At 34.9% G+C, this 25,633-nt stretch overlaps 1 protein-coding gene across 1 annotated transcript in view; it reads right to left on the bottom strand.

The window, feature by feature from the left end:
* The window catches only part of STARD13 (StAR related lipid transfer domain containing 13), a 683,440-nt gene extending 658,356 nt beyond the window's left edge, over nucleotides 1-25,084 (bottom strand). The window contains 1 exon segment of the mRNA XM_074303504.1: nucleotides 24,937-25,084. The gene's annotated coding sequence lies outside the window, so the exon portion shown is untranslated.
* Nucleotides 25,085-25,633: the final 549 nt, after the last annotated feature.

The following is a 25,633-nucleotide window of genomic DNA, read 5'->3' as shown; positions in this document are numbered from 1 at the left end:
GAAATCCTTATAATTGAGCACCCACAGTATGCTGATTACTCTTTTTGCTTAGATCACTCTGTGATTTGTATTTACCTTAAGATTTCCCAGCACTGACCAACCAATCAGGTAGGCGTGAAGTAGGACCCCTGTATCACTGAATGGAAGCCTTCATAGCAATTTCCCACCCTCAGGGAAACTTCAATGTCATTTCCCCAGGGAACTGAAGCTATTCCTCTGAGGTTTGTCTGGGCTTACAGGCTTACTTCTGTATTTGGGATGACCTGCTGATGCTGTAACCTACCCCCTCCCTCTCCCCTCCAAGTGTCTTATGCACTACAGTCCACCCGCACTGTTCCACTTAAAGGGCCTAGGCTACTAGGAAATTACAGGAAATTAATTACAAACGTACTTTCATTATACATTTCATCCTGGCACAGATAAATCCATTGAATAGGCTTCTTTCTCACAGTCATTTCCAATTCAATTTCCTTTCATCCTTGATTCTACCCTGCCCCAGTTCTGGCAAAGTTTCTTGGCTGCTTTTGTGAGCTCTGACTCAGGCTGGAAAGAACAGCATCTTTGGATGCTGAAGGTAGGGGTTAAAATCCTTGTTCTGCCACTTTTAATCTCTGTGACTTTGAAGAAGTCACCTGACCTCTACGGGCCTCAGATATTGCATCAATAAAGTAAGGGTATTTGAATGTTGTTGTTCAATCATTTTCAGACATGTCTGATTTTTATGACCCTATTTGTAGTTTTCTTGATAAAGATATTGGAATGGTTTGCCATTTTATTCTCCAGCTGAATTTATAGATGAGGAAACTGAGGCAAGCAGGGTTAAGTGACTTGTCCAATGTCACACAGTTAGTATCAGAGGCCAGATTTGAACTCATGAAGTGAATCCAAATCTAAATCCAAGCCCAATGCTCTTTTTAAATTTAATAGTGATATAATATCTTATATCTCTATTCCCTTCTTCTTCAAAAGTACCATAAGGGATCACATGAGTATCAACTATCTTCAAAATTTCTTTTGGTCTTCTTAATATAAAATTAACAAAAGATTAATATATCCCGAACTTCATTTAACTTTGATTATTTTTGGCTCAAGATAGATCAAGATAACTTAGTCTTGTGTTTTTCAGAGAGTATGTTATTTTATTTTATTTTTTATTTTTTGCAAATTAGGGGAGGAAGCATATTCAGTTATCTGAAGCTGACAGGATTAGAGTTAAATCAATTGAACAAATGCTTATAAAGTGCCTACTATGTACAAAGTGCTAAGTTAGATGTTAGGGATTATCAATGAATTTTTGAATACAGGTCTAAAGATATCATCCCCTTACTCTAAAAAATACTTTGACTTTTAAAGTACTTCACAATCTTTCCTTTCCTATCTTGCCACTCCTTTTACACTATTCTACTAACCACTCCATGACCCAGCAACACTGGTCTTCTCGTGGTGGCCCTCATACAACATTCAATACCCTGATTTTGGAATATCCTCTCTTTACTTTTGCTTACAGGATTCCCTGGTTTTCTTTAAGGTTCAACTCAATACTATATTAGGCAAGAGGCCTTTTCTTGCTCCCTCCTTCCTTCTCTCCCTCTGCTAGTGCCTTCCCACTAAGATTGCCTCTCATTTACACTGTAATAGGTGTGATACTTACATAGTTGTTTAAATGTCTTCTCCTTCATTAGAAAGCAAGTTTTCTGTGCTCAGATTAACTGAGACCTGGGAAAGATTTTAGCCTAAAAATAAACTTTCCTGTTGCATCTGGGGTCATTACCAGTTGTCCTGACCTAGCTCTTGCTACTGGCCTATGGAAGAGAAAGGATGAAGAATCTGCAAGCCCTGCTTCATTTAAAATCCAATTCACTTGCAAATCAAGACACTTCGTCTTGAAGTCTTTGGTCCTCTTCTAGAATGAAGATCAAAGAATAAGTTCTTTGAAGACAAAGTTCTTTTGTATCTTTCATCTTTAGCAACATGCTAGACATATAATAAGTTTTCAATAAATATGTGTTGATTGACTGACTGACAATATGAGCTTTCTCATCACTGATGTAGTTTGCAATTCGTCCATGCCTTCCCATTCTGTTCTCAGAACCCTTAAGTTTGATACAAATGGTACATCTAAACAAATTGGGAAAATATTTTTACAGTTAAAGGTTCTGACAAAGGTCTCATTTCCAAAATATATAGAGAACTGACCCTAATTTATAAGAAATCAAACCATTCTCACTTATATCCCAAAGAAATACTAAAGAGGGGAAAGGGACCTGTATGTGCCAAAATGTTTGTGGCACTCTTTTCGTAGTGGCTAGAAACTGGAAGATGAATGGATGTCCATCAATTGGAGAATGGTTGGGTAAATTATGGTATATGAAGGTTATGGAATATTATTGTTCTGTAAGAAATGACCAGCAGAAGGAATACAGAGAGGCTTGGAGAGACTTACATCAACTGATGCTGAGTGAAATGAATAGAACTGTACACTTCAATGCTGTATGAGGATGTATTCTGATGGAAGTGGATATCTTCAACATAAAGAAGATCCAACTCACTTCCAATTGACCAATGATGGACAGAAACAACTACACCCAGAGAAGGAACACTGGGAAGTGAATGTAAATTGTTAGCACTACTGTCTATCTACCCAGGTTACTTATACCTTCGGAATCTAATACTTAATGTGCAACAAGAAAATGGTATTTACACACATATATTGTATCTAGGTTATACTGTAACACATGTAAAATAAATGGGATTGCCTGTCATCTAGGAGAGGGAGTAGAGGGAGGTAGGGGAAAATCTGGTAAAATGAATATAAGGGATAATGTTATAAAAAAAAATTTACTCATGAATATATACTGTCAAAAATTTTATAATTATAAAATAAAATAAAAATAAGAAAAAAGAAATCAAACCATTCTCCAATTGATAAATGGTTAAAGGATATGAACAGACAATTCTCAGATAATGAAATTGAAACTATATCCACTCATATGAAGAGTGTTCCAAATCACTACTGATCAGAGAAATGCAAATTAAGACAACTCTGAGATATCATTACACACCTGTCAGATTGGCTAAGATGACAGGAACAAATAATGATGAATGTTGGAGGGGATGTGGGAAAACAGGGACATTGATACATTGTTGGTGGAATTGTAAATACATCAGCCATTCTGGAGAGCAGTTTGGAACTATGCCCAAAAAGTTATCAAACTGTGCATACCCTTTCATCCAGCAGTGCTACTACTGGGCTTATATCCCAAAGAAATACTAAAGAGGGGAAAGGGACCTGTATGTGCCAAAATGTTTGTGGCAGCTCTTTTCATAGTGGCTAGAAATGGAAGTTGAATGGATGTCCATCAATTGGGGAATGGTTGGGTAAATTATGGTATATGAATGTTATGGAATATTATTGTTCTGTAAGAAATGACCAGCAGGAGGAATACAGAAAGACCTGGAGAGCCTTGCATGAACTGATGCTAAGTGAAATGAGCAGAACCAGAAGATCATTATACACTTCAACAACAATACTGTATGAAGATGTATTCTGATGGAAGTGGAAATCTTCAACATAAAGAAGATCCAACTCACTTCCAGTTGATCAATGATGGACAGAAATAACTACACCCAGAGAAGGAACACTGGGAAGTGAATGTAAAATATTAGCACTACTGTCTATCTACCCAGATTACTTATACCTTCGGAATCCAATACTTAACGTACAACAAGAAAATTGGATTTACATACATATATTGTATCTAGGTTATACTGTAACACATGTAAAATGTATGGGGTTGCCTGTCATCTAGGGGAGGGAGTAGAGGGAAGGAGGGGAAAATCTGGAAAAATGAATACAAGGGATAATGTTATAAAAAAATTACTCATGCATATGTACTGTGAAAAAATGTATAATTATAAAATTAATAAAAAAAAAAAGAAAGCAAAAAACAAAACAAAAAACAAATGGTATATCTAATAATCTTAGGGATTTCTCTGAATTCTCTTTGGGCTATCAAATTGTCTATCCATTTATCTTGCCATTTGATCATATGTTTTCAATAGGTGTTAGGTATGAAAAGACAAAAATCAAACTGTCTCTATCCTTAAAAAGCCAATATTTTATTCATATAGGGAGTTTTAAAAATGTTCTATTGGTATAAGCACTGATATTCTACTTACTTATTAGTTCAGGAACTTTTAAAATCTTTCCCTTTTAATAAACTGAAAAACATTCTGTGATGATGTATAACTTATATTATCCCAAGTATGAAACCAAAACAAAGATTCTAACATTAGTTTATTATTCCCTTATTCCTGAAATAGATGAGCAAGAAGCTAAGAAAAAGATAATTCCAGAAACATCCTGTAGTCTGATTAAATTCTTTAAGGAATCAAACTGGTCATCTTTAGAAAAAAAGAAAATTTGAGATGTCTACTTTGAATAGTATAGATTTAGCACTGAAAATTATAAGCTTCCAACTTAAAAAAATTACAGTCCCATGGTACATTCTCTAAATCTTTCTCTACATTCTGTCTTCCCAATTTGAAAGTACCTTAGACTTCTCTTAGATTTCCCCTATAGAGTTTAAAACAATGCTCTACATATGGTAAAGAACTGTGTAATGATTAATCAAATTTATTAATGATATTGTTCTATTGACATTTCTTTCAGTAATATTGATTTACTCAGATTGTCTCAGGATTAATAGGATGCATTTGCAATGTACTTACATATTGGGGTTAGGTGTATTATATGGCACAAAAGATGACACTGATTAAACTCATTGCCTGGATTCCATTAACCCAAAACTCTAACCTCTCTCTTTTCAGTAGCTAATATTTAAATGGGATAATGAATTTAATTCCAAAGAAAGCATTCCACTACCCTGTCCTTATTTAATTGTCATCTAATACAGGAGAGCAGTGGTTTCTTAGCATGATAATCTTAAATTCATTGAATTCACCTGAAAAATCTAATAACCAAATTAAAAATGGAAAGGACACCAGGGTGAATAATCTTTCCTTTTGCTGAAAAGCATGAGTGAAACTTTCTAATCATGTTGTTCATGATCTGAATTTAATTCTCTATAGAAAAAACAACAACACAACAGACTCTGATAGCTGGCAGCCATGCAGTATCCTCATTCCAGGGGTGTGCCTTGGGATTCTGGAATTTGTGTCATGACTGTATTCAATCAATCAGTCAACAAGTATTCATTTAAGTATCTCCTCCCTCCCCCATGGATTAGATGCTGGAAAGAACATAAAAGGAATATAAGTTGTGATTTTTGTCCTGCATAATTCAATTTGACAAATAATTATTAAGCTTCTTCAATGCAAGATACTGCAATTAACTCTGAGAATTCAAAGTTAAAACAAAGCCAAAAAATTCTTTACCCTCAAGAAGCTGATATTTTACTAGAGTGAGGAGAGATGATATCTACAAAAGAAAAGAAATACAAATTAGTTTGAGGAGGGAAAGCATGCCAATATGTGGTATAGTAGATATAGCACTTGAGCCAAAATCAAGAAAAACTTAGTTCAAATTCAGCCTCAGATCTAAATTCTGTCCACCTGTTTCTTCATCTGTAAATGGGGATTATAACAGTACTTGCTTCCAAGGGTTGTGAAGATCAGATGAAGGAATGTCTGTAAAGCACTTGGCAAACCTACTATATAAATATTATTATCATTATTACTACCTATAGTGGGGGGGCAGGGTTTTATCAAGACAAAGAAGTCTTCATGGAGGAGGAGATACCTGAGCTGAGATTTAAAGGGGAATAAGAACTCTAAGAGGTTGACTTCTCTCCATTTCACCAGATCTTGACATCATCTCTCATTATTTCATACTTTATTGAAGTTTCTAATGAAGAAGTACCCCTTCTTTTGCAAAGGCCAGCCCCTCTTTATGCACCTTTTATCCCAACCCTTTCTGTTTCTATATCAAATTGTCCCCATGGGAATCCCCTACTTTGCTCAATCTTTGCTTATTAAGGTTCTTTTGGTACTGTCTATGAATAGGCCCACTTCTCTACCAGTCATAAAAAAGCCCTCATTTAATCTTATAGTTTTCATCATCCTTTTTTACCCTTTTTTCTTTTCTTAGCCAAAAGTGTTGAAAAAACAATTGATGCCTTCCCTGCCTCTCTTCTCACTCTTTCCCAAACCTTTTGTAATCTGCTTTCTGACCTCATCATTCAAATGAAATGGCTCTGCCAAAGCCATCAATGATCTCAAATCAATGGTCAAATCTAATGTCTGTTTCTCAATCATCATTCTTGGTCTCTTTGTAAGCAGTTGACACCGATGACCAACTTCTCCTCCTGAATATACCTTTTTATGACAGACTTTTTCTTTGTTCTCATCCTTGCTTTATGATTGCTTCTTCTCAGCCTCCTTAGCTGGTTCATCATCTCAGCCTCAGCTTACTTCACTTGTAAAATGGGGGGAGTAACAGCACCCATCTCATAACGTCTTTGTGAGAATCAAGTTAAATAGCTTATGTATAGCGTTTTATAAAATTTTAAGTGCCTTGTAAATATTAATTATTATTATTGTTAGTTATTAATACGGGAGAAGGCAATTAGTTGGCAAGGATAATAGATAACTAAGTCTGAAGTCAGAAAGATTTACTGGCCTCTGGGTAAGTCACTTGAAGCCTGTTTGCCTCAGTTCCTCATCTATGAATGACTTGGAGAAGGATACAGCAAATTACTCCAGTATCTCTGCCAAGGAAATCCCAAAATGGAGTCACAAAACATCACACATGTCTGAAATGATTGAATAAAAATTATAATGGGAATCTAGAAAGAACATAGAGAAGAACAGTGAGAAGAGAAACCTTAACTGAAGTGGAAGAAATGTATTTATTTGGGAATAGTGTAAAATGTGGTTAGATAGACAAAGTGGAGCCAGATTATGCCTTTAAACACACACAGAAGAATTTGGATTTAACCCAGTAAAAAATAGGGAGCTATTACAAGACATTTAGCTGAGGAGTGTCACTGTAGTGTTTTAGGAAGATTTGAGGCAGTACTGTGAAGGAAAAATTCAAGTGAGAAATTCAAAGACAAGATAGGGGGATGCCACAATTTTTATAGATGAGAAAGGATAAAATCTTCCTTCCTTGCTTCAGGTGTTAGTTGTGAGAATGGAGAAGAGGTAATTTTGAGGGGTGTTTAAAAAGAAGTGATACAACTGGTGACAGACTAGGTATAGAGTGAAGAAGAAAAAAATAAATCAAAGACTTCACCAAACTGTCTATTCTGGGATGCTGGAAGAATGGTGATTGTATAGAAGTCCTTAATCCCATCTATCACAATAGATCCTTCAAGCCATTATGCTCTAGTGGAAAGAGTAGTCGATTTGGTAGTCGAGAAGCTAAAAATTTTGTCCCAGCTCTGTCCAAAGTGTACAAAACACAACATCTCTAGGCCTGTTTTCTTAAGTCCCCCTTAAGGGACTAGGAAACCTTTAAGGTTCCTCTTAATGCTAGGATTGTAGGTCTAGTCACTGAACAGAACAGGTTATGTTCCAACATCATTCCTACTATACTGAGAACTTTACCCTCATAGAGCTTGTGTATGGCACAAAGTTGTAAATTTACAGAATATTATTCCCAAATCCATAAAGATACACATGAGAGAAAGAAAGGGAAATGGTAATAAATCACAACCTGAAGATTTCAGAGCTTAAGGGCTTGGAGGAACCTCAGAGGTCATCTAGTCTAATTCTCTCATTTAATTCTCTGAAGCTTGAAAGGTTATATACTTGTCCAAAGATATACAAGCTAAAATCACAAAATCTGGATTCAAATCCAGGTCCTGGGAATCCAAATACACAATTTTCTAATATCCCATGCTATTTAGAAAGCTTCCTATCAAATTTAAGTAAGTTCTTTTCAGGGTAATTGGAGCACCATTGTTCCATAGTTTCTGAAAAGAAAGAAAACATATTTCTTAATTCCTCTGAACACGATATCTTGATATTCTACAATTCAAAACTTACCAAACTGAACTGGCAAGAGCAAGGAGAGCCTTGAAGGCCCATTACTAATGGGGTTGACAATACATAAGGATAAATCTAACTCTTCCAGACAAGCTTTTTCTATAGGGAAGGTAGCAATGGCTATGAAAAACTTGCAGTTACGTCACTCCCTTCCCAGTCTTGTTCTTAGGTCCTTCAGAGATAACCCAGAGGAATTTCACTGCCTGACAAAATCCAGAGCACTAGATATGGATATTTCAGAACTGAATGAGAAAAGTGTGATAGTGCTGAGAAGATATTCAGCTGTTGATTGTACATTGCCCAGGGTTTCCTGCCAAGCTAATACAGAAATCTCTTTTCATGTAATATATGGGTTTCCATGTAGGCCATTATTACACATAATGCATGATTACACAGCTTGACTAACAGACATGTCCAATTTATTTCTATAATTGTTTTTAATTTCATTGGTTTAATAACAAATGAAATGAATCCTAACCTGACACTGGTTCCCCATCAACAATATCTGTTGTTTGGCTTTTTTTCCTCCCTTCATGAAAAATTGAGTAAATATTTTCCCTTCCTAATCCAGTAGAAATTTCTCATCAAGTTTCATATTGCACAGAATTTTTGGTTATAATAGTCTAGGCCACAGGTTAGCACTGAGAAGATTTCCCTTATATTATCAGGAGAGCAGGTCAGTTTATTAGAGGAATATAAAAGCAAGCCACAAGGATTTCCACAACAGAAGTGAATTTAGATAACTCTGCCTCAATTCCTGAACTTAAAGTCACAAAACATGCAAAGTTATACAAAACTGGTAGGGAGGGGGAAAATGAGGAAAAAAGGACAATTATCTGAAATCTGTTAGAGAAAAGAATCAAAGCTCATTCTACTAAGTAGTTTGTGGAACAAATTTCTTCCTTTAAAGCCTTTCTCTTAACCAATAATTAATTGGAAAAAAATAAATTATGTTCCTTCTGCCATTACCTTCTCTCACAGGATTCTCTGTTCTTTTCACTCAGTAATGTTGATGGAGAGACATAAATACATTACAGAACTATTTCAGAGAGGAGGTAATCAACTTCACAGGATCAATTTTCTCCTACAAGAATAAGGGCTTCCTCATTTTGTTTTCTTTCCCCCCACCCCCTTCCCATTCAGCACTATTTGCATCAAGTTAACTAGTTAAAAGACTAACTGATGCTGGTTAACTTACTAGAAGGTATTGGCTTTCAGACTTAATAATTGCTTGAGGAAAGGTTGATCTGAAAGGAGAACAAGGGAAGCAAAATCACAATGAAGAAATTCCCAAATTTTGACCCTCTCTTAGGGTCTCATGGGATCCCAAACTTTTTATTAGAGTTCCAAGTGGGAAGTCATTTGTCAGTGTAATGATGGGAGTCAGTTGAATAAATTGATCAGATCAACCCACTTAAAAATTATATTGATTCAATCATAAGTTGAGACTGAATACAAAATGTTCTTGTCAACTTATATGTCTTTGAAAAACATTGGATAAGCTGTAGTGATGCTGTATAGCAATTCCATTTTTATTGGTTGGGTTATTGTAATTATATCTTGTGGGGTATATATAAAACAGAGAGATTGAAATTGTAAATTTGAGCATTTAGCAGCTCAATTGTGGAAGTCTCCAATTAATTCCATGAGAAATAATCACTTGGGGAAAAGTGACGACCGCTACCTTTGCTTGCTCTTCCCTCATTTCAGAGGGTCAAAGAATTTGGACATGTCAGAAGTGGTTTCTTGACAACAGCACTAGTGGCAATATCTGCATTGGGAAGGAGAGACTGGCCGCAATGAGAAGAGTCAGAATTAAGAATTTATTCACAAGAAACTCAGGAAAAAAGCCTTAACTTACTAAAAAGTACATCTTGGGGATTTCAGTAAAAGGATTTTGAGGGTCTCTGAATTATCTCTTTGCTAAACTTGAGCCCCCTTAATGTATATGCATAGGTGAAGGATTGGGTCATAGACTTTTGAGGGACTTTTGTACTGTCATTTATAATCATATATATTATAACTAGCAGGTAGGTGGTATAGTGCATAGAATACTGAGCCTGAAGTCAGGAATATTCCTCTTCCTAAGTTCAAATTCAGCCCCAAATACTTATTTGTTGTGTGATCCTAGGCAAGTCACTTAATACTATTTGTCTCAGTTTCCTCATCTGTAAAATGAATTAGAGAAGGAAATGGCAAACTAGTGTTTTTTGCCAAGAAAACCTCAAAAAGACTCATGAAAAGTTAGACACAACTGAAAAATAACTAAATAACTATGATCACATAATATGTAGTATTTTATCTACATAGATATAATATTATATGTTATTATATTATTATTTATTTACTAAATAGCCACTTCAAAGGGGTGATTAAGCCTGGCTGACTAATGATGTAAAAATTATAATCAGTGAGAGAACTAGAATATTTAAAAGTATATCACTGTATCTTTAGATGGAACAAGTAGTCACATGTTGGGGAAACTAGCCTACCAATAGCAATAGAGGGGTTAGGATAATAATTGCAGAACATATATTATATCATGTTGATGGAATTGTTTTAGCCTGGGTCATTCTTCTAAAAACATCATTGGTAGACCCTGCAGCTTGACTAAATAGTTCTGTGCTGTTCTCCCACTTTCTAAAGTTTCTATTTTCCATTCCAGAAAGGAAGAGCAATAGTAATAATTGTTAAGCCTCTGTGAAGCAGGCAGGACAAATTTCTTCGATATGGCCACTTTGCGCTATTTCCAGGAACATCAAGTAATTCCTGTTTCCTTCCTCATTCCTTTAAAGTGCAGGCAGAGCAAACTGTTCCACAAATCACTGGCAAAATAGTCAGTTGTCTTTTGGGATAGAATGGGCTTTGCAGCTGCACTGATGTTGCTGTTGAGTATGAACTCCAATTTTAGGGCTCTCAAATTCCTCTCTCTTTGTGGCCAATTCTTGAAATGTACTTGTACATAGCCAACATTTGCAAAGCACAGGGGCCAAAACATTTCCAAATAGAACTGTCACATAAACAAAGCCAAGAGCACAAAGACACTACTGTTCTTGAAGATGTACAACCACTGTGCAGCTGGCATCACAGCATGGCACACACTAACCATGAGGATAGCCTGACATCCCTCTTCCTTTACTGTCATATATTCATCTTCACTGGACCCCCCCATGGGTTCTGCATCTGCTCACTTCATTTGCAACATACCTGAAACTCTAGTGATAAATGACAATCTCTCTGTTTCCTAGTTTTCTCTTTCCTCTTCAATTTATCCTCCACATATCAGCCTGACCATGTTACTCTTGATAAAGTTCTAGAGGCTCCCACTACCTCAAAGATCAAATACAAACTTCTCTGGCATTTTGAGCCTTTCACAATTTGCCTCCAAAATTTTCCCCCCTTTAAGCTTATTACAAAAATAAATTCCTCTAGATAATGTTAATATAGATATATCTCAGAGATCATCCAATAAAGCAAATAATGTAATAAAGTGAATCATGCAAATCTCAGTTCATATAAGTATGTTTACAATGAATTGTCTTATTGAGTGTGCAACAGTATGTCTAAAAATAATAAATTATACCTTAATCAATAAGCACTTCATTGCTAAAAATGCTAATTGTTATCTGAGTCTTCAGTGAATAAATTTTTTTTTCTAGTGGAAGGTTTTGTCTTAATATTTATGGCTGCTGTCTGATCAGGGTGGTGGTTACTGAAAGCTGGAGTGATGGTGGAAGTTTCTTAAAATAGCTGGAGTGATGGTGGAAGTTTCTTAAAATTCCATAGCAGTGAAATTTGCAAAATTAATTGTCTCTTCTTTTCACTTAAATACTTAGAGAATATTATAGGGTTATTAATTGGCCTAATTTTAATATTGTTGGCCCTTAGGGGATAGGGACACCCAAAGAGAAGGAAAGAAATGAGGAATAGTGGTTACTCAGAGGTCATATAACATTTATTAATTAAACTTGCTCATATGGGCATGGTTCAGGACATGGCAAAATAATTACATTAGTAACATCAAAGATCACTGATCACAGATAACCATTCTAGATATAATAATGAAAAAATTTAAATTTTTGCAAGAATTGTCAAAATGTTACATGGTGTGACCATACACTATTGCAAAAATGATGCTGATAGACTTGTTTGTTACAGGTTTCCAGAAACCTTCAATGTGTAAAAAATGCAACATCTGCAAAACGCAATAAAGAGCAATAAAACAATGTCTGCCTGTATGTGGTTTTCTAAGTCAATATGTGACTACAGTGATCTTTGTGAATAGTTTAGTGGTCTCATTTCTACTTTAATTTGACACCTTAATCTAGAAATCAACAAAACGTAAATCAAGTCCTAATTTGTAGTATTTGCTGATGTACAAGGTATAAATGCTCAAAGTGAAAATTTAACAATCAGCTCTAATAAGTCAGTTAGAGCTGGCTCCAGCACACCCCTTCTTATTCATGACCTCCTTTCTCAGTGCATTTCCATAGGTTGTCCTCTAAATTTTGAATGCACCATGATCCTTCTGACTCTTAGAATCTCTGGCTTCTTTTAAACATCAACCCCCATCCTATACAAGATCTGTCCTGATCCATCCAATTGCTAATACCTTTCTTTACCTTTGGAAATTATATTGTATGTATTTTATATTTTCACTTGTTTAAGGTACATAATTTTCTTCTCCAAACCCAGGAGAAAGCCAAAGCAAATAAGATATGTGCAAAGGACTTTTCAACTTTAAAGACCAGTAGATAGGTGAACTGCCATGATGATGATGATCATAATAATGTCAGCTCCTTCCTTGCCCTTGAGATATAGTGAGTGTTTAAAAAATGTTAGGTGAATATATGAAAGTGATAATAAAGAAACTAGATGTTATCTGTTGTGGGAATAGAACATGCATTTCAAACTATATCTTTCATTGTTTCAAACCATGTGTTAAATACTTTCTATATACTCATTTTCCTGCCTCTCTGATTCATGTACTTTACATGCAGAAATTGCTACTTTTCCTTTTTGGGATTTTCTTATTTAGTTTACACTTAACTGATTTGTTCTTATTTTCATATAAAATAATTTGTAAGACATTCTAGGCATTGTGTCCTGTTTTCCTGATCTAAATTGAGAACTTTTGGAAACAAAGACAATTTCACCTATTGTTTTCTATTGCCCTGTAGAATGGGAGTTGAGCCTATTTCCTGCACCTATACTGAAAATCCAGTAGCTAAAATGTTTCTTTGTTTCCATACAAGTCCCCAAGATATAAAGTAAAGGACTCAAAAAAAAAAATTCAGAACTGCTTTAAAGAAAACCAATTTTTTTTTTTTCTGAATGAAACTGAAATGCTGTTCCTTAAGTCAACAGCTGGTAGCTTGATTAACATTTTACTAAATAAATAAATAAATAAAAATTAAAAAAAAAAATTTAATACCACAGAATAATATGCCAGGTACTGTTGATACAATAGCAATAATAACAACAACAAAAGGAAAAAGAAAACAGTCCCTGCCCTTAAGGAGTTTATTTTTATCTGAGGGGTTATGATATATATGCAAATAAATGAACTCAAAGTAAAAATTGAATAGTATTAACAAGAGGAGATTGAACAGGGATTTGGAAAGGCTTCTTGTGGGTTGTGACAACTGAGTGAAATTGAGAGAAGGTAAGAATTGTTAGAGATAGAGATAGGGAGGGTCAGATACTTTTAGGCTAAAAGAAAAGTTTATACAAATGCAAAGAGGTAGATGGGAAATGGAATTTTGAGTTTGGGAAATAGGTACTGGACCTGTTTAGCTAGACTATTGGATATGTGAAATGAAGTAATGTTAGATAAATCTGAAAAGATAGTTTGAGCTCCACAGAAGAATCTTAAATACAGGTTGAAAAGTTTGCATTTTATCTGAAAGACAGAAAGGAGCTACTATAGGTGAAGGAGCACAGAGAAGAGATCTTCTAGTTCTAAATTATATGTACTATTGATCTCAGGAAGAAAAGAAATAAAGTGATCATTAACAAATAGATTAATAACTCAATCAGCACAGAAAATTAGGCCCCAAAATATAAGAGACATATTACAAATTTTAGTTCAGATTGCAAATGTCAAAATTCAGCTCAGATACATATGTGGGATCAATCTAAATTGGCTGTCTAAAGTGTTTGTCTATTAAATTTAATTGATAAACATTTCATTTGGTTGTATTGCTAGTATCTTTGGACTCTGCCTTATTCCAATGAAGTTACTTTCCAGCAGCAAAACTACATTTTTCTTTTCGAGGAATGATGATGATTTTCCTAATTACTAGGATTATTGGCTGGTGCAGATTCTCTGTTTCCAAAATTTTCATTTCTACCGTAGCCTTGGCTGGACAGCAAGTTTTAGTACTATATTTTTATGCTTTGTTAATATGGATTCCTTGTCTGTGTTTCCATTTGTTGTACTTTCTTGGATACCAGAGATTAATGGGCTAGTCACTAAAGAAAAAAAGAATCTGAAACTCTTAAATTGGAAATGGCAAATTGCTACCCCATCAATAGAGTGATCATTGTATTATATTTATGCTATGTGTGGGAAAAATAAATCATAAGATCCCATGCTTACCATGTTATCACTAAACTTACATCCCTAAAACACTTAATAATAACAGTAAACATTTAGAGTACTTTAAATGGTTACAAATTACAATATGTGTATATACATATATATGTATAAAATCTAATTTTATCCTTACAACATCCTCTGGGACAAGTAATATTATTATTTCAATTTTACAGTTAAGGAAACAACCACACAGAAGTGAAGAGACCTGCTTAGAACTATATAGCTGATAAAAGTCATAGGTAGGATTTGAATTTTGATCTTAATGACTTCTAGTCCAGTGTTTTATCCACTGAGATATCTATGGTTCTTCAGACTTCCATACTCTATTCTTGCTTTATTTGTAATCTTGTCCACATGGCATCACCTGTAAATCAATTCAAGTATATGTAACATATAATATAAAAATATAATATATTTTATAATATGATAATATATAATATGTATAATTATATCATATATATAAAATATAATAATATATAATTCAAGTTTAATTTGGCCACCACTGTTATATGTTTGGCACTATTCCAGCCTCTGGGTATGCAAAAAATGAACAATGACACAGCACTCTTTTTCTTAACTAGTTTATAATCTAATAAGAGAGAGATGAAACAACACAAATATTATTATAACAAGTTGGAATGTGTTACATATATATATAAGATTTATTCAATGGAGAGAGAAGGAGAGGGAGGAAGGAATTAGTTCCAACTAATTGAATCAGAAAAGGTTTAATGGAGGAGGTGGCATCTGAAATGGTTCTTGAAGGAAAAGAAAGATTTCACCTCAATAAAATTCAATAGGACTCCTGGGTGATGATGCTTTAGTCATAGTCTGCTATGACTAAAGAGAACCCCAGAGAACTCCGATTTGATTAGGTATTTTTTGGTGGCAATGTTGTGGGAGGAATGATAGAGAAGGATGAGATGAAGATGAATCAGTGGGAAAAATGCTATGTTTACAGTCAGATAACCTGAACTAAATCTGGGTCTGCAACTTAGAGTTGTGTGATCTTCAGTATCTATCTATAAAATAAAGAGGCTATACCAGATACCCTAAAAAGTTAATTCTACCTGTTAGTCTATGATCCCATGACCTTGAAGTTTCTTTGGTCATCTAATTTAATAATTGCTGTTATTATGATTGTTCAATCATTTCACTTGTGTTTTATTATGATCTAATTTCTGGTTTTCTTGGCAAAGATATTGGCTTACCATTTCCTTTTCCAATTCATTTTATAGATGAGAAAACTGAGGCTAAATGATTTGTCCAAGGTCACATAGCCAGTAAATACCAGATTTGAATTCAGGTTTTCTTGACCCCAGGTCTGGCACTCTACCCACTGCATGATGTAGCTACCAGGATTTACTATAACTTAGGCAATATTTGTGAGACTTCGTGTTCTAAAATTTTCTCTTTTCCTTCTTTACATCCCTCACTCCAAAGACAGCAAGCAATCTGATATAGATCAAATATGTGCAATTCTTTTAAACCTATTTCCATATTTGTCATGTTGTATAAGACAAATCAGATCAAAAGTTGAAAAAGTAAGGATGAGAAAAACAAACAAAAAAGGGTCAAAATCAATCTTCATAATTCTCTCTTTGTATGCAATTGGCATTTTCCATCCCAAGTTTATTGGAATTGCCTTGAATGACTGCATTTTTGAGAAAAACCAAGTCTATCACAGTTGATCATCACAATCTTGTTACAGTGTACAATGTTTCCCTGGTTCTATTCACTTCACTCAGCAACAATTCATGTAAATGTTTGCAGCTTTTTCTGAAATCAGCTTGCTCAGCTTATAGAGCAACAATATTTCATTACCTTCATGTACTATATATAACTTACTTAACCATGCCCCCAACTGATGAGTATCCACTCAATTTTCACTTCCCCAACTGAGGGGAGCCACTCAGTTTCTACTTCCTTGCCACTACAAAAAAGAACTGCTACAAACAGTTTTGCATACATAGGTCCTTTTCCTTTTTCTATTATCTCTTTGGGATACAGATCCAGTTGTGAGACTGCTGGATCAAAGGGTACACAGAGTCGAATGCCCTTTAGACATAATTCCAAATTGCTCTTTAGAATAGTTGGATCATTTCACAATTCCACCAACAATGCTTTACTTTAGTGTTCCAGTTTCAACTTGGTATTATTTGTGAGAAGCAGTGTCATATACTGGATTGAGAGCTCACTTCTTTCAATTTCTATTTTACCTTCTGGTTCTAGAATATCAGGACAATTTTCCTTGATTATTTCTTGAAAGATGACGTCCAGGTTCTTTTTTTGATCATGACTTTCAGGTAGGCCAATAATTTTTAAATTATCTCTCCTGGATCTATTTTCCAGGTCAATTGTTTTTCCAATGATATATTTCACATTTAAAATTTTTTTTTGTTTTGCTTTATTGTATCTTGATTTCTCATAAAATCACTGGCTTCCATTTGCTAAATTCTATTTTTTAAGGAATTATTTTCCCCAGTGAGCTTTTGTATTTCCTTTCCCAATTGGCTAATTTTGCTTTTTAAGACATTCCTTTCCTCATTAGGTTTGCATTTCCTTTTATATCTCTCTCAATTCTTTCCCCAATTTTCCCTCTATCGCTCTTATTTGATTTTCAAAGTCATTTTTGAGCTCTTCCATGGCCTAAATCCAATTTTTGTTTTTCTTGGAGGCTTTGAATATAGGAACTTTGACTTTATTATCATTTTCTGAGTGTGTGTTTTGTCACCCTAATAACTTTCAATGATCAGAAACTTTTTTGTTTTCTATTCATTTTCCTAGCCTATTACTCAGCTTTAAACTCTATGTTAAAGTAGGGCTCTGTTTCCAGGGTAAAGAGTGCACAATCCCAAGCTTCAGGGGTTTTGTGCATCTGTTTTTAGAAATCCTTCTAGGAATCTGACCACAAGCACTCTTTTCTGCCCTAGAGCTCTAAGGTGTGTCTCTGTCCCACTTAAGCAGTAAAATATAGTGTGCTGGTGGGGGTTGGGGCGTCACTGATTGGGGTTATACACCAGACTCCCACCCTGTTGCCACACTCTCTCCACTGACATTTCAAGTCCTCCCCAGTGTCCCGGGGCTGAGAGGTCTGGAAACCACTAGTACTGCTGCTACTGATTCAGAGAAGGGCTGGGACTGGAGCTGGGGCTACACAGGTATGTCCTGTCCTGGGACTGCCACTCTGATGTCACAGACCTTTTTTGCTGAGCTTCTAAGGTGCCTTCCGCTGAAAAATGTTTTACTCCATCCTTTTGGTTGCTCTGATGTTTTAAGATTTGTTTAGTCATTATTTAAAGAATTTGGAGCAGTTTGGGAGTGAGGTTGGGCAAGTTACTGCCTTTACTTGACCATCTTAGCTCTGCCCCTTGAGAGTTAACTTTAAAGCTAGGAAGACCTGGATATAAGTCCCTTTAGTGACATATACTGGTTGTGTAACTTTGGACAAATCACTTTACCTTTCAGTGCCCTAGGCAATTCTTTAAGACTTTGTATTAATAATAGCTTTTTATATAGTGCTTACTATGTGCCAGGTACAATGCTAAGTACTTAACAATTATTATCTCATTTGATCCTCACAACAATTGTAGGAGTTAGGTGTTATTATTATCTCCATTTTATGAATGAGGAAATAAGATAAACAGGTTAAGTGATTTGCTTGGAGTCTAGTAAGTGTCTTAGGCTAGATTTGAATTCCTGCCTTCTAACTCCAGGTTCAGTGCTCTGTCCAATATTGTGCTTAATTACCTTATTACAGAGAACAATTTGCATTCATAGAGGAAATTGCTTGATCCAGATCTCTTTACCAAGGAAATCAGAGGTCTAAGTCTTTGTGTTCCTATTCCTAACCTTGTCATAAGAGATCCTCTAGGAAAAATTTTACCCGGAAAATAAACACTTACAAACTCAACTGGGATGTTGTCAAAGCACTTTAGCCCTGGAATTTCACACTGACCATTTCTCAAGGAAATGTGAGTACAATTGCCTAACTTCTCCACCTCCTCTTGGAAACATTTACAAAATTCAGTTTCAGGCTGCTCTGTATGCATTTGATGTTCTTCATTTCCAGTAGACCTTCAAATATCACTTTCTCCTTTGAATAGCCCTGTCTTTTGTTTGTTCTTTTATTTAAACAGTATTGTTCTAAGAGTTTTTAGTACTTAGGGTGCTATCACAGTTAGGAACTCTACTTGGTTCTTGCCACTTTTTATCAACAATTCAACAAACTTCTCTTGAAGGCTGAACAGAATGTCCCACATTCTGTATGGCTATCAGACAATGGGAAAGCTTTAAGCTTCAGAATGTTCCTTGGGTCTTCCTCAGACCACAGTCAGCAGTCCTACTGGTATAGTTTCTCAGTCAACACATCCTTTATTTTAAAAAATAGATTTATATTGATATTCTTCTGTTTTTACATCATCAATACTTCCTACTATATTTACCCCTACTTTTATAATGAAGAAAAAAAAAGAAAAAATGTTCATCAAAACTAATCAACATATCAAAAAAAAGTCTGATAAATGCAGCCTTCCATGACTATGAACCTGCAATTCTACAAAGGAGCAAAGAGAGGTCACATACATTCTTAATCTTTTCTGAGGGTCTCTCTTATGCAAACTTATAGTTTATGTTTATATGATTTCATATGTTTATTTAATTATTCCCAAAAGTCTCCAGTAAAGAGAACCAATTTTTTCATATCAGATATACTAGACCTTTAAGAGTAACTTTAAAATAAATGGAGTTCTTTAGTTTACTTCAAATATAGACTCATAAACATATATACCCTCCCATAGGACCTCATTGCAAGTATCTAAGCAAGTTGAAGGACTATTTTTCAAGGTGGGCATGAAAAAGTGTCATTTAATTTCATTTTCCATACAAAATGCTCTCTCCCTTTTAGGAAAAAATAGAGAGTAGGCCTAAGGGAAGGCTAAGGGAAAAGCAGATGAAAGAATGAAGGAAATCAATGTGCAAAAACAAAAGGCTATGTATAAAATTTTAAATATTAATTTTGGAGAGGTATTGTCATATTGTAGAAAGGGCAATGGACTGAAAGTCAAGATACTTGACTGATAGTTCTAAGCTATCAATGACTGCTGGGATCTTAAGCAAGTATAGTTTAGTTCTCTATTAGCAAAGAAATTGATGAAAAGCATAGCTTTTCCTAGCTGTAAGGACTATAAAGTTGGTATTACAACCTGTTATTGCAATCCTAAACTGAAAATAATCATCGCTATTGCAGCTTTGCCTGATTCACTAACCCATTTTGGGGGTGATCTGCCAAGATAGAATTTGCTGTTGCACTGGGGCCTGGTGAATTTGTCCCTTCCCATTACTCTTTTTCTCTGTCCTACTCATTGCCTGGTGAACTGGTGTCGAGTCTCTTGCTTTCTAAATTTCATTTAATTGTATTCTATACTTTTATCTCTACAAAGCTGATTTTTATTGCATTTTATATGAGTATTTGCTATAATTGATTAGAATACACTATATTTAAAGATGAAATAGAATCCCTAGACAATAGCCCTTGACCTAGCTGTCAGCCTATATTGAAGCTCTCTCTCTGGAGACACAATGAGAAATGTCAATAGAATCACAGATTCTCACATAGAAAGAGACTTCAAAGATCATCAAGGTACTTACTAGCTATGTGATGCTAGAGAAATGTTTGCCTCAGTTTCTTCATTTCTAAAATAAGAGGGATTGCACTAGATGGGTTTTGAAATGCCTTGCTACTCTCAATCCCTGACTATCACTCTAGTCTAATTTCAGACCCATACCACATGCCTTCTACAAAGTCCTTGAAAACTGGTTATATAGTTGCCACCCAAAGCTCATCATTGAGAAGAATCTCACTATTCTGTACATTAATGTACAGTTTTAAATAGGAAAATTTTCTTGGCTTGAAATCTGAGACTAATCCCCCATCATTGGTTCCAGTACTGCCCTATGGGAGAAGACAAATAAGCCTAATCCTTCTTCCATATGACAGCCCTTCAAATACATGAAGACAATCTTGCTTTATCTGAGATTAACATGCCCATTTCTCTCTATAAATCCTTTCACAGCATGGTTTTAACTTCTCTCACAAACTTGAATGTATTTTATCATCTGGACACACTCCATTTGATATGGCCAGCCCTTAGTGAGTGTTTAGAACCGAACCCCAAGCCCTTCACGTGTTCTAACCAAAGCAAAATGTACAGATTATCTAAGGTTCCTTTCTGGATGGCCCCCTTTCCCTATGTGGTCCTACACTATACTACATTAAATTTGAAGTTGAGGACAATCCTGATTATCTATCATCCACAATTCACCTGACTCAATAATGACTCCTTCCCTCCCACCTTACATAGCACTTTATTTCATGTTCTTCTAATGCACTGATCATATGCGATATTGTGTTTTTATACTATTTCCATCCAAAACAACAAAAGTACATAAGGACATAGATAGTGTTATTTCTTTTTTAAAATTAAATTTAATTATTTCTTTAAAAAATTATTTAATAAAACAAGCATTTCTTTAACATAGTATTATAAAAAAAGCTGATTGCACATAAAACTTCAAATCCTTCTTTTTTGTTTTTTTTCTTTCTTTGAAATATATAATAAAATTACCATCTAAATTTCTTTGTTTTCCTTTTTTTTTCATCCTTCTTCCTTCACCCTAGAGATGGCTATCATTAGACACATCCATTTATAAGTTATTTCTCTAAATGCAGATAGCATTTTCTTTCTTATGATCTTTGTAGTCAATTTGGGTATTTATAATAGTCAAAATGACTTACCCACTCAAAATTGTTCTTAAAATAATATTGCTGTTACTGTATACAATGTTCTCTTGGTTCTGCTCATTTTGCTTTTCATTTTTTCTATCCATGTTTTTCTAAGATCATTGAACTCATCATTTCTCATAGCACATTAGTATTCCATCACAATCATATACCACAACATTGGAAAAAATAATAAAATTCTTTTGGAGGAAAAATCAAAGTAGAGAATTTCAAAGGAACTAATTTTTTTTTAAATGAAAAGTGTTTAGTAGTACCAATCTTAAACTATATTATGAGACAGTGATTATCAAAACTATCTGGTACTGGCTAAGAAATAGAAAGGTATTGAATAGAGTAGACATGCAATTTACAAAATAATATGATAACCTTGTATTTGACAAGTAAAAAGATTTTAGATTTGGAGATAATAATTCATTATTTGATAAAAAACAAACAAACAAACAAACAAAAACTACTGGGAAAACTAGAAAGTAGTATGGCAGAAACTGGCCATAGTCCAATATCTTATATCATTTTCCAAGTTAAGGTCAAAATAATACATGACCTAGATATAAAGAGATATAGTAAAAGAAAATTTGAAGAACATGGAACATATTACTTATCAGACTTGCAGAAAGGCAAACAATTTATAAAGGGAGAGCTGAATGAGCTGTCAAATGGATAATTTCTATTACATTAAATTTAAAGGTTTTTGTGGAAATAAGACAAATATAATCAAGATCAGAAGGAAAGTAGAAAATTTTGGAGAAAATTCATAGATGATTTCTCAAATAAAGTTCTTATATCTCAAATATATAAAGAACTTTGTAAAATCTATAAGAATAAAAATCATTTCCCAATTGATAAATGGTCAAAAGATATGAACAGACATTTTCAGATAAAGAAAAAAATGTACATATCCTTATATGAAAAATGTTATAAATTATTATGGATTAGAGAAACAATTTCAAGATGATAATAGCTCTCATCTCACTCATAGATGATGTTTAGTAAATATTTCCTCATTTCATTCGATGTATGAGACTTCTCTGAATCTCATCTTTTATAAAAAGAAGGAAGAGAAAAAAAAATTTATAAAAAAAATCTACTATATTACAGGAACTAACCTAACTTCAAAAAATATATATATTATCTTAATTTGAACTTCACAACAATCCTAATATGTAAGTTTTATTATTAACTATTTTACAGTTGAACCTAAAATTAAATGATTTCTAAGACTCCTTTCAGATCTAATGTTCTCTACCCTTTCATCCACAAAAAGATCTGGGCAATTTCAACAGGGTCTGCATTAGCAAGGCTAGAGATTCATTCTTAGTGTTTATAATTCCAGTCTTTTATCACATTGGCATGATTTGATCAGGCATTTGTACTCAGAGGAGGCAAGCAATCTCAAAACAAAACAAAACAAAAACCCAAACCAAAAAACAAATCCAGAGATTGTTCCAGATAAGTGACAGAAAAATCAGAGGCATCTTTCTTTTAATTGGAGCGTGAGCATGGGGGTGAAGCTGGCCTTCCACCAAAGAATTTAGAAACTTTTGAGAGCATGTTCACATTTAGCACAATGTTTCCTAAATGAAATTAGGTAGTATTTTTCATCCTCATTTCCATGTCTTCTTTATAAGAAAGGGGGGGAAAGAGAAAGAGAATTCAGACTAATGCTGTCTCTGTTTAATGGAACTAAGATATTCCTAAATATTTATTTTCATATGCATAGTATTAGGAGATGCGGAAACAGAATTAAGTTTGAAATAACTTTTTACAATGGGGCAATCACATATTGGAATGTTAGTACAGGAATGAGACTAAGCCTTTTCAGTCTGATCATTCTGGGAGTTCTTTCTGGCCAATTCAAGTAAATACCCCCAGCTTCACTTCCTAAGGATTTCCTCTTCTGTTTGACTTTACTCTAAAACTGTGTGGAGATTAGCAAGGAAGAGAGATAAATATGGACTAGAACATTATCAGTCCTGGAGGCTTTACCTTCTTTACTACTGGGTGTTGGGTGGAAAGACTTTTGCTCCCTCCAGGGTCATAAAAACTGGTTTACTCATGAGTTGGTCAGGGCAAATGAGCCTTCCTTCCACATTCCAATACTCAGAGTGAATAAATACCTCACTTAGATGATGTGTCTTAATGTAGCACAGGAAAGCAGCAATGTAGCTTTCAGAGTAGAACTGAGAAATAACTCTGGCTAGAAAAGGGAGGTAGCCTGGTTCCTAGAGTGGAATCCTTGGTTAGAAGTCTAAAGAATTGTTTCTAGTCTTGTCTTACCATTATGCCTTGGGTGATCTTGGACATGATTCTTCTTGTATTACTAATCCTGCTTTATCTTCCTAAATTAATAAACTGGAGATATCTCTAGTTCTCAGAATGTGCATAAAGTACTTTAAGGTCTCAAAGACAAAGAATAAATAAATATAAACAACTTATCAAAGATAAGAAAACAACTTTGAACAGGTAGGTTAATGTTTTGTTATAGAGGAAGCTCATAGGAAAAGAGTAAATAAATTAAAATCTGGATATCTCAAGAGATGACATAAGTAGCTGATTATAACTTATACAATGGAGTTAGGTTCAGCTGAGAAAAGATAAAAAATAAATCCTATTGTTTGCTGTGTCTTCTCCTTTCCAAACTGCCAAACTAGCTTGTCTTTGCTATCTTATCTGCACTTATACCAGAAAAAAAAATTTTTTTTTTTGACCTGACACTTCTCTTTCAGAGGCAGACTATTCAAGTTACCGACCGCAACTAGCCTTCCTGCCCAAGCAGTAAAAAATTAGAGGGAACTAAAAGAAAAAAAAATTAGAAGGTTATTATGCCTTTTCAAAAGAAGTATTAGATTTCCTGAATAGCCTTAGATAATTAGTTGTCCCACACCCTTGTGAGCATATCCGGCATTATTTTGATTATGACAAGTCTCTGGCTTTCAGACTGCATTGTAATGACTTCCAATCTCTTAATCTAATTTGCCCCAATCATGAAAAACTGGCCTGCACAGCAACACCTGATACCCACAGATTTGTCATTTCTTCTAGAGCAGGGCCACCACAACTGTAGTATAACAGGACTCAGCTAATCCCCATTGCCTTTCACAAGCCAGCACCAAATGACAATTAGAATAAAGACTCTCCCATTTGGCAGGAATGGTCCCCTTCTTGCAGACCCATTTTCCAAATGGCAGAGTTAATTTGAACCTATTTCAGTACATTGAATATCCTGAGATAAGAAAGAAAACCTAGCTTTTCCAAATCTTTCCACCTGAGTTTGAACTGACTTCAGATCTCCATGATTGTTTCACTGTAGAAAATTGTTTAGAAGAGGCGAGTCTTTTTCTCAGAGATGATTGTGTAGTAGTTTGGCAGGGAGGAAGCTCTTATTATAAAGGTAGTAGCAGACTGTGCTGCATGTTAAAGTTAGTCACTAAACAACCAAGACTTTCAGAGAATGCACTCAGATAATACCCACTGACTGTTTCAAAGTTCATTCAAGCTATATGACAGAGTGCTAGTGGCTTACCTTGTAAATTTCAGGTCCAAAGGAGTCTTTGCCTTTTAAAACAGGGCATCAAAATGTTCAGGTTTTGTTTTCTTACTTAAAAAAAAATCTCATCTGTCATAGGCACACAAGCTCCCTTGGAGGACCCACCCTCTGCTTTCTGAACACCAATGAGGAGACTAGGGGAGCACATGTGGGAGGCCGCCTCCCTGGAAGTCTGTCACAGGAAGCATATGCTCTTTGTGACTGAGGTGCCAAATTAACCTTGGCGTGAGCCAGACAAAGCACCTCATTGTGGAGGTCCCCGGAATCTCTAGGGGAAGGGGAAAAAAAGCCTCTAGCCAATCAACAATTTTCCTGCTTTTGGCAAGATGGGACTGTCTGTCCTTCATTCATTTTAGAAAGAGAAAAATCTGTTTGCTGTTAATTAGCTTCCAGATGAACCAGTGTGACCATTCCCAGGAATTCAGAAGTGGAGCCCCACCTGTTGAAATGATTAAGAGAAAGAGAGTAGTACAGTGTGGGAAGAATAGTGGGCTTGAAGTTAGAGTTAGATTCAAATGCCATCTCTGATGCTTCCTATCCATCCTTGTGAATTGGAGCAAATTGCTTAAGTTCTGTATTCTTCCCTTAAATATGACAGTGTAAGGCTTGGTGCTCTCTACAGTGTTTTCCAGTTCTGGATCTATGACCCCTATGACCCACCGGGGGCCTTAGT

This window comes from Sminthopsis crassicaudata, chromosome 3 (assembly GCF_048593235.1).
Source record: "Sminthopsis crassicaudata isolate SCR6 chromosome 3, ASM4859323v1, whole genome shotgun sequence".
NCBI classification, from domain to species: domain Eukaryota; kingdom Metazoa; phylum Chordata; class Mammalia; order Dasyuromorphia; family Dasyuridae; genus Sminthopsis; species Sminthopsis crassicaudata.
This window is presented reverse-complemented; position numbering and strand designations above follow the sequence as displayed.